This window comes from Solea solea, chromosome 16 (genome assembly GCF_958295425.1).
Source record: "Solea solea chromosome 16, fSolSol10.1, whole genome shotgun sequence".
NCBI classification, from domain to species: domain Eukaryota; kingdom Metazoa; phylum Chordata; class Actinopteri; order Pleuronectiformes; family Soleidae; genus Solea; species Solea solea.
The window spans coordinates 3597367-3611200 of record NC_081149.1 but is presented as its reverse complement, the minus strand read 5'-3'; the positions used below and the strand labels follow the sequence as shown (position 1 = coordinate 3611200).

Genomic DNA, 13834 nt, shown 5'->3' with positions numbered 1-13834 from the left:
TAAAAGCTCTCAAACACAGGCAGCATGTCCATGTGGGCTCCCAAATGGATCGGTCCATGGTCGGTCCGTACCAAACACGTTACTCAATCCATAAGGGACTGGTATCATTTGGCCACTTCCTTCCCAGTTAGCCTGCAAAGGTTACAAAGTAGGCATGTGCTTGAAGTTGGCTAACACTGCACTGCACAGAAACCCACTTGGGACCCATATTGTGAGCCCAAATACAAGCCTTGTGGTGCCCACGTGCCACAGGGACATCCTGACTGGAACTACTCTGAAGCAGAGAAAACCCTCACATTAGCAGCTCTGTGGACTGATTCAATTTTGGATCCAAATCTTTTGTAATATTTTGAATTGGAAATGGTTTTGAATAGCAAAAAAAAAATGGATCAATTTTTGAGATTCTGAAAGATTTACACCATTACTAACAAAAAAGAAGTATGCACACTCTCTTTTCACCTTCTAACGGTGAGCTAAACAACACAGCACTGACTGCTGTATGTAGGTCTGTGCAGCCTGGTGCAGCTTCACAGAGAGAGGACGAGAGGGTGGATGAGAGGGTGGATGAGAGGGTGGATGAGAGGGTGGCGTGGGCTGAAGAGAGAGAGAGTGGGGGAGTACATAGAAACAAGGTCAGCACAAGAACTTTCTGTCCTACTAATGTGATCATGGGATGATTTCCTACATGTCAAAACTGTGCATGTTCATTTCTTGTGAGGAAAGATGAATTCTTCTCTCTCTGATGTGAGCAAACCTGAGACAACATGGAGGAAAGTCTGGATGTTTATAATATATACAGTCAGCACTCTCTTTGTGTTTTACATGTTTGTTTGTGTTTATAACTTCTGCAATAAAAAGAAATGACTTTTTTCAGTCACAATAGTGAAGCTCATAGAGTAACTTTCTTTTCATTAAATTCATCAAACAAAGCAAATACAAACAGAAAAAGAATGATCTTCTATTATCTGCCCGTTAACGAACGTTAACAAACACAAATATGATTGTGTGTTAAAATAGAAGATAAGGCTGACACAGCTGCCTCTCACATATAACTGTTTCTCAAACACATTTCATAACAATTGTCCTGTCTCAGGAAGAAATGTAATATTATACTTTAATGATTGAATGTTTAATTAGTTTAGTTTCTTTGAAGATTATTCCATAAACTGAAACACATCGCTCCATCACTTTAGCTCTGAATCTGGCTTTTTCATCATGATAAACTATTGCACTTAGAAACAACAAAAGGCAATGGAAAGTAATTCAATCCTCGTCATAGAAGGTTTCATAACATTTAACACAAAGTCTGACTGAACTATGGACTGACTGAATGTACTAGTAACCCAAATACTTCGAGAGCTTATTTGAGTAAAATAAAAAAATGAAATCCACTGACATCATCATATGGACGTTGTCCACTCTGCAGTGTAAAGTGTCCTTCATGTTTGTCCTTGTCTGCTCAGTAAATCTACTTTAAAGAGACGTGAACGCGCACTTATCAGGATAAGTTAAACTGGGCTTCATCATCCTGGTTTGACATTCGTGCGACGGACTAAGCCGGGATGAATTTAGACTCTTTCTCAGATATCCTGGATATCTTAATTCTCTATTTTGGTGCAGTAGGCCCCAGCAGAAACTAAAACGCATCACCGGTTCCTGTGAGGTGTGATTTCTCTGGATTTCTCTCATGTCAGTGTTGTGTTCTTCACTGTACTTGATGTGTTTGTGCTCAGAGGTGCTGAGTAAACACTTTGTAGGGTTGTAAAACATCCTGTGACCTTTGACTCTCCTCCCACACACACACACACACACACACACACTGTTACAGTGTGCTCTGTGCTGCTCGTGACACTATTGGACTTTATCCAGCGGGTTTTTTTATCTGTAAAAGCAGCTTTGAGTTGTCATCACGATGAAAAGTTCTATATAAATACAGACTCGACCATTTACTGTAAAACTACATTTAAACTACATTTATAGCTGGATTTCGTGGACCTGAATGAACTCAAATAGTGGATTAAGACTATTCCCACTGCCAGTGACAGTGACTGGTCTGCCCTGTGGTGGTTTTTTCACCCAATTGTTCACCAGTGCGTGAAATAGGACGCCACAAACACAACACTGTGATTATATACAGTATATAAAAAAGCCTGGGTACGACGTTACATCACTTCCTGCACCACAGCCCTCCGAAAAACCATCAACCATAAACTCCGAAGCATCTTGTTTTGCCAGACTTAATATTTGTTGTTATAAAAAAGCAAATAAAGCAGAAAATATTTCCATTTAAAGGTCAAGGATGTAACATTTTATTGAGGAAGTCAGTTCACTAGCCATGAGTGTGTTTGTATGAGTGCATCATTTATCATTGTTTGCTTTAGGTCGGGGTCACAGTCGATATAGTTCTGCAATTAAAGCCGAGTTATATTGTCTTCTTTTATGAATTCATTATTTCATTCATTCATGTTGCTGTCCTGACAGCACTCGCCTCTGCCTCTTTTTCTCTACACAGCTCCCCCTACAGTTTGGGAGTGCAGATTCCACTGTAAACATCCATCTATGGCTTTATCCTCACTATCGTAAACCTCAGCGCTGACGCTCCACTCCCACCTTCACTTCCCCTCTCCTCACCATGTGCATTTGTTTTCCACAGAGCCGATGAACACAAGCCGTGGAACCAAGTCCATGCCGCTCAACATCTGTTCTGCTTCCTCTGTGTTTTTCAGTTCTCGTCTTTCTAAAAAAAATCCATGGTCTTCCTCCGTAAAACAGTTTTCTCGTCTTCTTTTTCTCTGGCTCTGTCTAAATATACGACATCACTGTGTTGATCTTATATATAGGGTGTATAAGTGTGTGTGTGGTGCCGTGAAGCGTGTTTCACTCCTGCAACTGTTAAATTAGGGTAATTATAGGGCAACAGTGGCTCAGTGGTAAAGTGAGCGGTCTTTTAACGTGAAGGTTTGGGGGGTCTGACGGCTGTGCTGGCAGCATATGAACGGGTTAAACAAGATGAGTGACGGGTGCAAAACTGTCGTGTAAAGCAGCTTTGAATGATGGAGGTACATAAATACAGACAATACAGATGTGACATTGTGTGCAGTGGCGTGCACAGGTAGACACTGGGCCCTTTGCCCTCTAGACCAAGCAAGTGCCCTATTTTTTAACAGTGTATGTGGCCGATGCTGACATGATCATCTATAAATGTTCGACGACTAAAAGTGTGTGATAATATTGACCCAATTAGCACAAATGTATCTTTTCCGATTGCCTGCAGAAATGTTGTTGTAATGTAACCAAACAGTCTTATTCACACTGTTGGTCTTTTTTATTTAACAATTGCAGCATAAGGCCCAGAAAGGAGCGAATAAGAAAGGGAAAGACAGGGAGCTACAGCAGGCAGCTCCACGCTCTCCTGGATAAAAGCACCCACCAGCAGCAGGGAGGAAGATGAAGATGAAGATGAAAGGTCAGTCAAGACCAGATTCATGTCAACTGTTTGGGGCCTTTTGAAGCTGAACGACACAAAGTGGTTTGGCATGAAGCTATATGAGATAATTATAGCATTTTGTCCAGTTCTGACACGTTTAGTTCTTAACATGTTGACATGAATAAATATGCAATTACAGTGTAATGTTTTAATCTCCCTTATTTTTCACTGAGCACAACTGTCTGTGCACACCACTGATTCTGTGTATTTGTTTTTCTTCTTCATATAAACTGTCTATACAAACTTAGAGTCCAAACTGACACAAGGATTTATCATTGTCACGCTGGCACCATTGTAGCATAAAAACACACACACACACACACACACACACACACACCTGAAGACAACACGTGCATGCACGCTCGCCTTACACTCGGGGTTAAAAAAACATGCAAAGCTTGTGTGTGTGTTCAGACCAGGGCCCGGAAGACAAACTGCACATTCATGCGTTCCCATCCAGACTATGGAGCCCGGGTTGTTGTCCCTTTGTCACATTCGCAGTGCAGTGTCCCTGCCTGTGTCTCTGCCTGTGTCCCTGCCTGTGTGCGTGGCTGTGTCCCTGCCTGTGTGCGTGGCTGTGTCTCTGCTTGTGTGCGTGGCTGTGTCCCTGCCTGTGTGCGTGGCTGTGTCCCTGCTTGTGTGCGTGGCTGTGTCTCTGCCTGTGTGCGTGGCGTTATTCGGCTCTCATAATAAACACTCCTCGTCCATCGTCTCAGCTGAAACCACTGCAGCTTGAGCCTGACCCGCGCACACAAACACTGAGACGTGTTTTTCAGCGGTGAACTGATCATCTCGCTGCCGAGAGCAGCCACATGTACGCGCGCGCGCGCGCACACACACGCACGCACACACACACACACACACACACGCCAGATGTACGTTGGTTATAAAGAGACACATACGAAGGATAAACCGCGTCACTTACGCATCTGTAGAGGAGCCGTGATGGTGCTGATGCTGCTGATGGTGCTGAGGAGGGTCGACATGACTGGAGTCTGACATCAGCAGCGGATGCTGCCGTGTGTGTGTGTGTGTGTGTGTGTGAGAGAGAGAGAAAGAGGAGGGGAGGGGAGAGGAGGGGAGGGGGAGTGATGATTTTCATCAGAGGGAAAACGGCTCTTCGTTGTGTTCGCTGCATTAGGAACAGGCGTGATATCATTTTTACACATCCTAACCAAAATAAGTGCTAATATTCATGATTATGAAGAATAAACAATAAATAAATAAATAAATACATTTTAAAGATTGTTGCATAAACAGGCAAACACATGTCATAAATGTGTAAATATGAGTAAACTGACTATAACACACAAGGTCAGAGTGACTCTGATTTATTTCTCAGTCAAAACTTTCACACAGCTGAATTTTCCACTTCCAATCTGAACAAACAGGATTTTAATAATATAAACTAAAATAATAACTACTCTATATAATAATATTATTGTTCTTGGAAGAAGAACTATTTTACAAAAATATTTCTTAATACTATTTTGATTTTAGAGCTGACCTCAGACATCAGTGGCTGAGCTGGCTTAGCTTTATCCTGACAGGTTGGGAGTCTCTTGACTTTTTCTTCAGTTTTTGCACTTTCCAAATATAATTCAGATCAATTCATCTTATTTCATCACAATAAATACTTCATTGAACTCGTGGTTTGTGACCTTTGTTTTGTGGTCACTGCGCTCCATGTTCGTTGGGTCACTTTTCAGTTGCAGCTCAGGTGTAAGTTGGCAACATTAGAGTGTGGTCAGTGGTTTGTCCACTTTGTGTGTTACTGTTGTATTTATTGTGTAATTGTGACGTCTCTCCATAGATGGATGGATTTCCGTTGACCTTCCAGTTTAGTCTGTTTGACCAGTGTCCAGTTTTGTGCTGTGCTAGTAGCAGCTCACTTTTATTGGGGATGAAAGTTACTATGGTCGACAACTTTGGTTTGACCCGTTTGTTTTGTGGCTGTTTCACTCGTGTGAGACACTTGTGACTGTTTTGTGTTGAAACATGAGCTTGAATCTGTCTTTTGTGATGATTTACCTCATGGTGGTAGAACATTCATTTAGCTAATGGTGTGGATTCTGCTAAATGTAGTTCAGATCTCAGATATTCTGTAGCTTGTTTGGAGGTACAACCCAAGACAATATGCAACGCAAGCATTTTGATTGTATCAAACATTTCTTTAGGGGAGAAATGTTCTCTTTTTAAAGGGGGAGGTGTTACGACCCCAGGGTGACCTGTCCTCATGCAAGTGTGAGATGGGTTGCAGATGTGCATGTTATGAGTAAATGACGTGTAACACAGGGCTATTATAACTACACTAGTTGAATGGACGTATTGTCCTCGTCCCATGCAGTATACAAGAGTTAGCAGGGACTTGATTAAGTGAAAGACGAGTGTCCACCTCTGCTCAGCGTGTGAGTATTAGGTGTTTTCTAACCCTACCATCTATAACCTTCAAACTGAACTGATTGTAATGCACCAGGCTGGATTTCATCATGTTTCTCATACTGTTGTCTTTCACTTCGTTACAGGACATTTGCTCTTTCTAGATCTGTGTGAATTTCAATGACTATCTTCACAGGATGATGGTCGATGTTCAGTTGGCAGGAACTCACTCCACATGTTGTGTTGTGATGATTTGTGGTCCCAGTATTTGGATGCACACGTGGTCTTTTTGATACACGGATGCATTGTTCTCACCATTTGTCGCTCTGGGTTTTGTTTTACACACTGAGCTGTGACCTTCACTAAGGTCAGAGACATTTGTGAATCAGTGCCTCTAGAGGCCAAGAATTATAGTGCATGTACGTATGCTTCTCATCACTCCACACCGCTAGTGGCTTAGACTTTTGACATCTTTGCCTCCACACCCAGATCAGATGAAAGCATGAGCCAAGATGCGCCAATAATCAGTAAGATCGTCTAACGGCCATTTGCATCCTTTCATGTTGTATGTTACTTCATGTGCAGGTCTGTAGATGACACAGTCAGAACATTGTTGGTTGTAGACCATGACAAAGGTTGTCTCTGAAACTTTCACACAGGAGCCACAATCAAAAAACTTTTATCTTTCGCCCCGGTCAACCCAAAACCATGTATACCAGACTTAAAGCCCTCCAAAATAAAGGTCCTCTAACTTTGAAACCACCTGTGTGTGCCTTGACTTGGATTTGGTTTGTTCATTTTTGACATTCACCCATGCACTCACACATTCATAAGGAACACATTGCATGTAGACTAGCAGAGCTTGTGATCTAACCCTGACCGAGTTGGAGGACAGTGAGGCAGACAGGTTAAATATCACCACACATCACACAGCACGGCTGCTCTCTCTCTCTCTCTCTCTCTCTATATATATATATATATATATATATATATATATATATATATATACATGTATAGATCCGTACATTATATATTGCTGGATTCAGCGCAGACGTACCTTTGTAAAAAGCCCCAGGTGCCGTTTATCAGACCATCCCAGCCAAAGCTGACTGAAAGCAAAGGGATACGTTCTTCTACTTCCAGTAAATTCAGACAGGCTGTACACTAAGAAGAGCAATGCTGCCCTCCACAGTTTGATGTCTGTAATCACAGTTAAAAGTCCTTTAACACAGATCCAAAGGGATAATATTAGTCACACACTCTAACGTTTCCCTTACAGTAATTCAGCAGTGGTGTAGTGTGTCACATCTTAGTGTTGCTGCTAAAAGGTCACATGATCATCAGTATGCTGAGCGTTTACTCGTCTGTGTGTGAGTTTCACAGTCGTGTGCTTTCTCTTATTTCCACTTGCTCCCTGACATTGGTGATCGAGGGATTGCAAGTTTTTTCCATGCAACACTCGCGAGCAACTCCACTCATTCCAAGACAATACGTGACATGGCAGTCTCCTTTATTAGTAAAAACATCCAGCCTAACAGTGGGTTCAACTTAGTGTCATGTAGTGGACTGACCTACCAATGTGCAGGTGTGCTCTATTGGCCGTACGTTGTATTGTTGACATACTGTTCCTTTGATTCTTTGCAGCATTTTTCTGCTTCAGGTTTTCTCCAAAGTTGGTGTATTGTGATCGTACAATCACATGGTCTCACATTGAATCACAGAGTGTTTATTGTATCTTATCGCTCTGGTAGTTGCTGCATATGTCTATATATCTTTCATGTTTTAGATCGTTGACAGCGTGTCAAGTATCTATCATACCAGCCTCTAACAAGAGATGGAAACCTTGGTTTGTTTTTGTCAGTAAACACACTATCGCTCACCCTGACACTGCTGCATCCCTGACACGCGCTGTGACGGGGACATCCTGACAATCCCGGCTCAGGTTTGGAATGAAAGAAAATAAAAATTCAAACCTTAAATGAAAAGTGGTACTATTTTGCAACAGAGTTGAGTCCCGTGCTATTGTTAGGGTTAAAGTTAAGGTTGGGTTGTTTTTGTTTTTGTTGCTTTGGTATTGGGGTCCGAAGCTTTGGCCCTATTTACGATGATGTTGGATTTTCTGCTCGCTTCATACACTAGTTTGTCGGGGACGCCGGCATCCTTGATTTCCTCCAGCACTTTTTCTTTGTGCTCATCAATGCGGTGAAATTTCTTCTTTTGTCCGTTCTCCCGCCAGATTTGCTTCCTGGTGCTGTCGGCCGCCGTGCGCTGACTCAGATCCGCCACGACACTCTCATAGCGAGCCCTTCTTTCTTTCTCCTTTTCTTTGTATGTTTGCATCCACCTCCTGTTATTCTCTGCTTTCATCTGCCGATATTGCAAGCTTTGCTCCAATGACTTTCTGTCCAACATCTTGTGCTCCTCCTCTCTCCTATTCTTGTTTTGCATTAAGAGGCTATTCAGTTGATTAATGTTGTCCCGTGAACGTTTCTGCACCTCCCTCTTCCTCTCCATGGCTCTGCGGTCTTCCTCTCTCCTCATCTCCTCCATTTTACTAATCTCTTCTTTATCCATTTTTGTCTTCAGGTCCATTTGTTTCTTCACCTCCATGGTGTAGTGATACTGCTTACACATATTGTACTTTTCCTTCAATAAAGACTCTTGCCGCTCTCTCTCTCTTAGATCAACAGAATCCCAGAACTTTTTGTTGATGCTATTTGGGTCAGTATAATCATAGTCACACTCCTGTGACAGCTTGTCCTTAATCATGGAAATCTCCTGAATCTGCTTTTCACGGACGGCATCGCATTTAACCTCTCGTATCGCAAAATCGATCTGCCTGATATCGTTGTCTTCTGCCAACCTCTGGAGCATTGGCTGTGAAGCAATTTCACGGACCTTTTCAATATCAGACAGTTGGCAACCCATTGATTTTCCGCCCCCCTGGCCACCATTGTTGGTCCATTGCGGAGGTGTTGTCTTTTTTCGTCCCGCAGTTGAGATTTTGCACGACTCAGATTTAGGACCTTTTGTGCAGTGCTTGTTGCTGAATCCTTGCTTCATGTTTTTTTGGCAACACAGTACTTGCACTGAGGGATGAAGTCTTGAAGAAAAGTTCAATTATTGTCAAGGAAATTAATGGTTCATTTCTTTCATCTCGGACATGTGTCATCGTTGTATTCCTTTGATCTTAGTGATATCACATCATTAAAGAAGAGGATTTGTGCATTACCCAAGAATATGCAGTTAATACACACTAATGACAATATTGGGTTTCCAGATGGAGTCAACATGTTTCTTCAATGGAGACCACATGGCCTTTACGAAGAAAGCCATAAAACAGTCTCCCAAAAATGTCCATCTTTGTTTGCTTTTTTTTTTTTTTTAAATCCTAACAACAGAAACTACCCAAATGACCCTGATCAGAGGTTTAAAAGGCTACTAAAGGTAACCATCCTCACTTAATCAATGTGTGTGTATAAAAAGTCAGCTAGTTTCTGGGCTCCTGACCGACCGCCGCATGTTTCATCCAATTCTGCACTGACATTGCTGGATCCTGAGCCGTGGGGAAAGCAACATAATTATCCAAGGATCTGTGGGAGACGGTTGTTGACCTTTATTAAACAGGAAAAGGACATCAAAAGAAGATATTGCCAATCAGCTGTGTTCAAACTCTAATTAAGAAGTGGAAAATGAGCCACAGTCAGGTAGACCAACAAAGATTTCAGGAAAGTTACTCAGAAAAAACAACAAATATCTTCAGCTGACGTACAGGACTCTCTGGAAAAAGTGGTGTGGCTCTTTCACGAGGCACTTGAAGAAAAATGGACCGCATGGTCGCGTCGCCAGAAGAAAAGCCCTTACTACACCAATGCCACAAAGCAGCCCGCTTACAATACGCCAAACAGAACAGAGACAAGCCTCAAAACAACTTCTGGAACAAAGTGATTTGGAGTGATGAGAGCACCCATTGATGTTAAAGGGGCCAACACATGGTATTAAGAGCTGGCTCATTTAGATCGTTTCTATTGTCATCAGGCTTTAAAAAAAGAGAGCAAACAATTGTTTGATAATAAATGGCTTCACCACCCAACCACTAACCATGAGTGAAAGAAGTTTTTGTATTATCATTCAGATTCTCTGAACAAATGGTTTTTTAAGGGTTGGTTTTCCAATTGAAATACTCTGAATGTGGAACTTACTTTACATTACCTCTTATAAACAAGGATACCACCTCCTCACTATTAAGAGCTTGAAAACACGTTACAATCCTCAAACACATCATACTGAAGTTACAGAAACACCTCATGTAATGGGAGTAGCCGAAAGATGATGGTCCTGCGTTCCTTTGTCCGCTTGGTTGACAAGATCTGAGAAACTAAGATGCATTGATGGGGTTAATGTTCTCCATCTGCTGAATGTAAATTATATATATATATACATATATGTGTATATATATATATATATATATATATATATATATATATATATGTATGTTATAGTCTTACCCATTAATTCCCTATCATGGTCATTACTGACCGTGTACTCCAAAGGTGTGACTACGTTGGATAAACCACTCAAAATCGAATGAACATGGTGATCAACAATTTTATTTGTTCAGATGCTCCATTACAAAGAAACACAACCCCCCCCCCCCCCCATTCTAATGCAGCTTTTGGTTTGGTCCATTTCCTAGGCATCAGCAAAAGCCCCGCTATAGGTAATCCATTCATATATATTTCATTTTATTTCATATTAATATCCCCGCTACATCCTGTTAGCATTGCGAAACAGCACCATGATTCCCTACATTGACCACGCCCAGTTTGTTTACTCATAAGCTACCTGTTGTTAGCATTGAATTGACCTATTATCTGTTGCTGCACATTTTTCACGAGGATTTAAATATAAAATGAATCGATATTGGGCATCAAAGGTCAACCTCACGGTGATCTTGTGTTTTTTAATGAACATGAACTATATAACAAAAAAAAACAATGGGGAAGAGGGATGGAGGAAAAGAAAGCACTGCTTTACCCAGGATTACAGAACAGAGCATGAGGCCTCTTGGCTAGAAAGGGAACTGTTGAACCACATCCAATACTTCACCCAACAACAACACACTGTTGCTCAGCCTACGTCCCTGATCAGCATTGCTATGGGGACATCCTGATGTTTAAGGTAAACATCACAGAGGAAGTCCTTCGGGCTCAGGTTTGGTGTCTGGTGGTTCAGAGGTTTCATTGGTCTTACAGTCGCCCTGATCCATCCCCTGCAGGGTGGCTGTTTGAACTGCTCCAGGTGTGTGACGGGGGTCCGAAGCCTTGGCCTTTTTTATGATGATGTTCGATTTTCTGCTCGCTCCATATATTAATTTTTCAGGGACACCCGCCGCCTTGATTTCCTGGATAACTTTGCTTTTGTGCTCATCAATACGCTGAAATTTCTCGTCGCCACCTTCTCGCCAGATGTCCTTCCTGCTGTTGTCTGCCGCCGTGCGCTGACTCAAATCGGCCACAACACTCTCATAGCGAACCCTTCTTTGCTCCTCCTTGTCTTTATGTGCTTGGATCCACTTTCTTTCATTCTCTGCCTTTATCTGTTGATATTGCAGGGTTTTATCCAGTGATTTCATTTCTGAAATCTTTTGCTCCTCATCTCGCTTGTTCTTATTTTCCATTATGACGCTATTGTGTTTATTAATGTTTTCCCACAAACGCTTCTGCACCTCCCTCTTCCTCTCCAAGGTCTTGCGGTCTTCCTCTGTCTGTAAAGCCTGTATTTTACTGATCTCTTCTTTATCCTGTCTTTTCTTCAGGTCCCTCAGTTTCTTTAGCTCCATAATGTGGTGATACTGCTTACATATATGCTCCCTCTCCTTCAATAAAAACTCTTGCCGCTTCCGCTCTCTTGTGTCAATAGTGTCCCAGAACTTTCTGTTAATGCCGTTGGGGTCATTAAAATCATAGTCACGCTCCTTTGACATGACATCCTTGATCTTGGTATTCTCTTGGATCTGCTTTTCGCGGATGGCGTCGCACTTCGCCTCTCCTACCGCAAAATCGATCTGCCTGATATCGTTGTCTTCTGCCAACCTCTGGAGCATGGGCTGTGAAGCAATCCGACTGACCTTTTCAATGTCCTGCACTTTGCCTGGCTTAGTTTTTGCTTTCCTTTGGGAGACTGCGTTTTTCCATGGTGGAGGCGGTGTCCTTTTACGTCTCACAGGCGTGGCTTCAGCCACATTGGGGTTAGGGACCTCTCTGGAGTGCCTTGTGCTGAATGCTTGCTTCATGTTTGTGTTGTATTCTAGTACTAAGACAAGTCTTGAAGAAATTGTAATTATTATCAAGAGAATGAATGTATGTTCTTATGTATCTTCTTCTTCTTGTTATCACTCCTTTGATGTTGGCCATGACATTCCTTTCATTTTGGGTGTGACATCATTTCCACCGCCACGTCGAGAATACAGGTTTGAGCTGAGGAAACTGCCCTGTTGGAACTTGGGGGGAAGCATTGCAACTCTTAGTGTACTAGAGGAAATGTGAGCATCTATAAAGAAAATGGGAGTCTTTGGGACTCACGCTCTGTCACAAGGTTTTAAATGAAGTTGAAGAGAACAGACAATGTTGTCCTAGAGACTGAGATTAGCTAAGAATTAGAAAATTGTCTGGTGGTCTGTGCCAGTGTGGAGACAATCCCAGTGGGGTGAAAGGTGGGTACAGGCTGGACGGGTCACTAGTCCATCACAGGATTAAAACACGCAGACAAACAGCCATTCACCCTCACATTCACACCTACAGTCAATTTAGAATGTTGCACTAAATTTTTGATTTTCACTATGCAAGGACGTCTGAGTACTCTGAGAAACATGCAAACTCCACACAATTAGCTTCACATACACAACTGTTTCAGCTGCATTCATTTGTGTCACACACCTGTCACTCACTTCTCCCACACAGATGTTCTGCCCACGACAGCCCAAACTAAGTAAGACTGCCCAAAGCGCACAAACCACATGATGCAACTCGGCTCCTCTGCTTCATGTGGCAGTAACAATAGACTGTGGGCCTGCCAAGTCCAGTCCTGCCCAACAGCTACTAAATCCACACAGGAAGCTGCTTTTGGAAGCTAAAAAAAAGGCTAGTCAGAGACTGCAGGGACTGAATTGCCAGCTGAGTGGAAGAAGTTTAGAACTCCCATCCATCCATTTTCTATCGCTGATCCGAGGTCAGGTCGCAGGGGTAGTGGCTTGAGCAGAGACCAGACTTCCCTCTCCCCAGCCACTTCATCCAGCTCTTCTGGGGGAATCCCGAGGCGTTCCCGGGCTAACCGAGAGACAGAGTCTCTCCAGCGAGTCCTGGGTCTTCCCCGGGGCCTCCTCCCAGTGGAACATGCCTGAGCCGCCTCATCTGGCTCCTCTTGAAGAGGAGGAGTAGCGGCTCTACTCTGAGCCTCTCCCGGATGACAGTGCTTCTCACCCTATCTCTAAGTTACACCTATAATGGATCATTCAACATTCACTATTTAAGACGATAGACGCCCATCGAGCAGCAGCGCCTGGGGACCGTTATGGTTTGCCATTCGGGGCAGTGGGCACAAGGGATAGGACAAGATGGAGACTGATGATCCGCTGTTGCGACCCCTGAAGAAGAAAAAGAGACACTCCTAACCCTTAACCTGTTGGGATTCTAACTGGCGACCCTCCAGTTATAAGCCAAGTTCTCTTTCCCACATGGCCATGGCCTTCCCAAATCAACAAATACAGACATTTCAGATGTCGTCTGAGAGCAGCGGAGATGGCAGTGATGGTCTGTGGGTATTGTTAACCATATTGCCAGTGATCACAGGTCTGCTTCCTGTAAAGTTTCCCTCCTCTGTGATTACCTGCTCCGCCCTGATGAGTGACGTTGAGAAGCTCCACAAACTCCAAAAGTTTCAAAAAGGGTTGAAATGAATTTTAATGTT

General features: G+C 42.8%; 1 protein-coding gene across 1 annotated transcript in view; it reads right to left on the bottom strand.

Moving 5' to 3' along the window:
• The window catches only part of LOC131474858 (TANK-binding kinase 1-binding protein 1-like), a 17484-nt gene extending 12969 nt beyond the window's left edge, over positions 1-4515 (bottom strand). Inside the window, exon 1 of the mRNA XM_058652557.1 lies at positions 4413-4515. The gene's annotated coding sequence lies outside the window, so the exon portion shown is untranslated. The remainder of the gene's footprint in view (positions 1-4412) is intronic.
• Positions 4516-13834: the final 9319 nt, after the last annotated feature.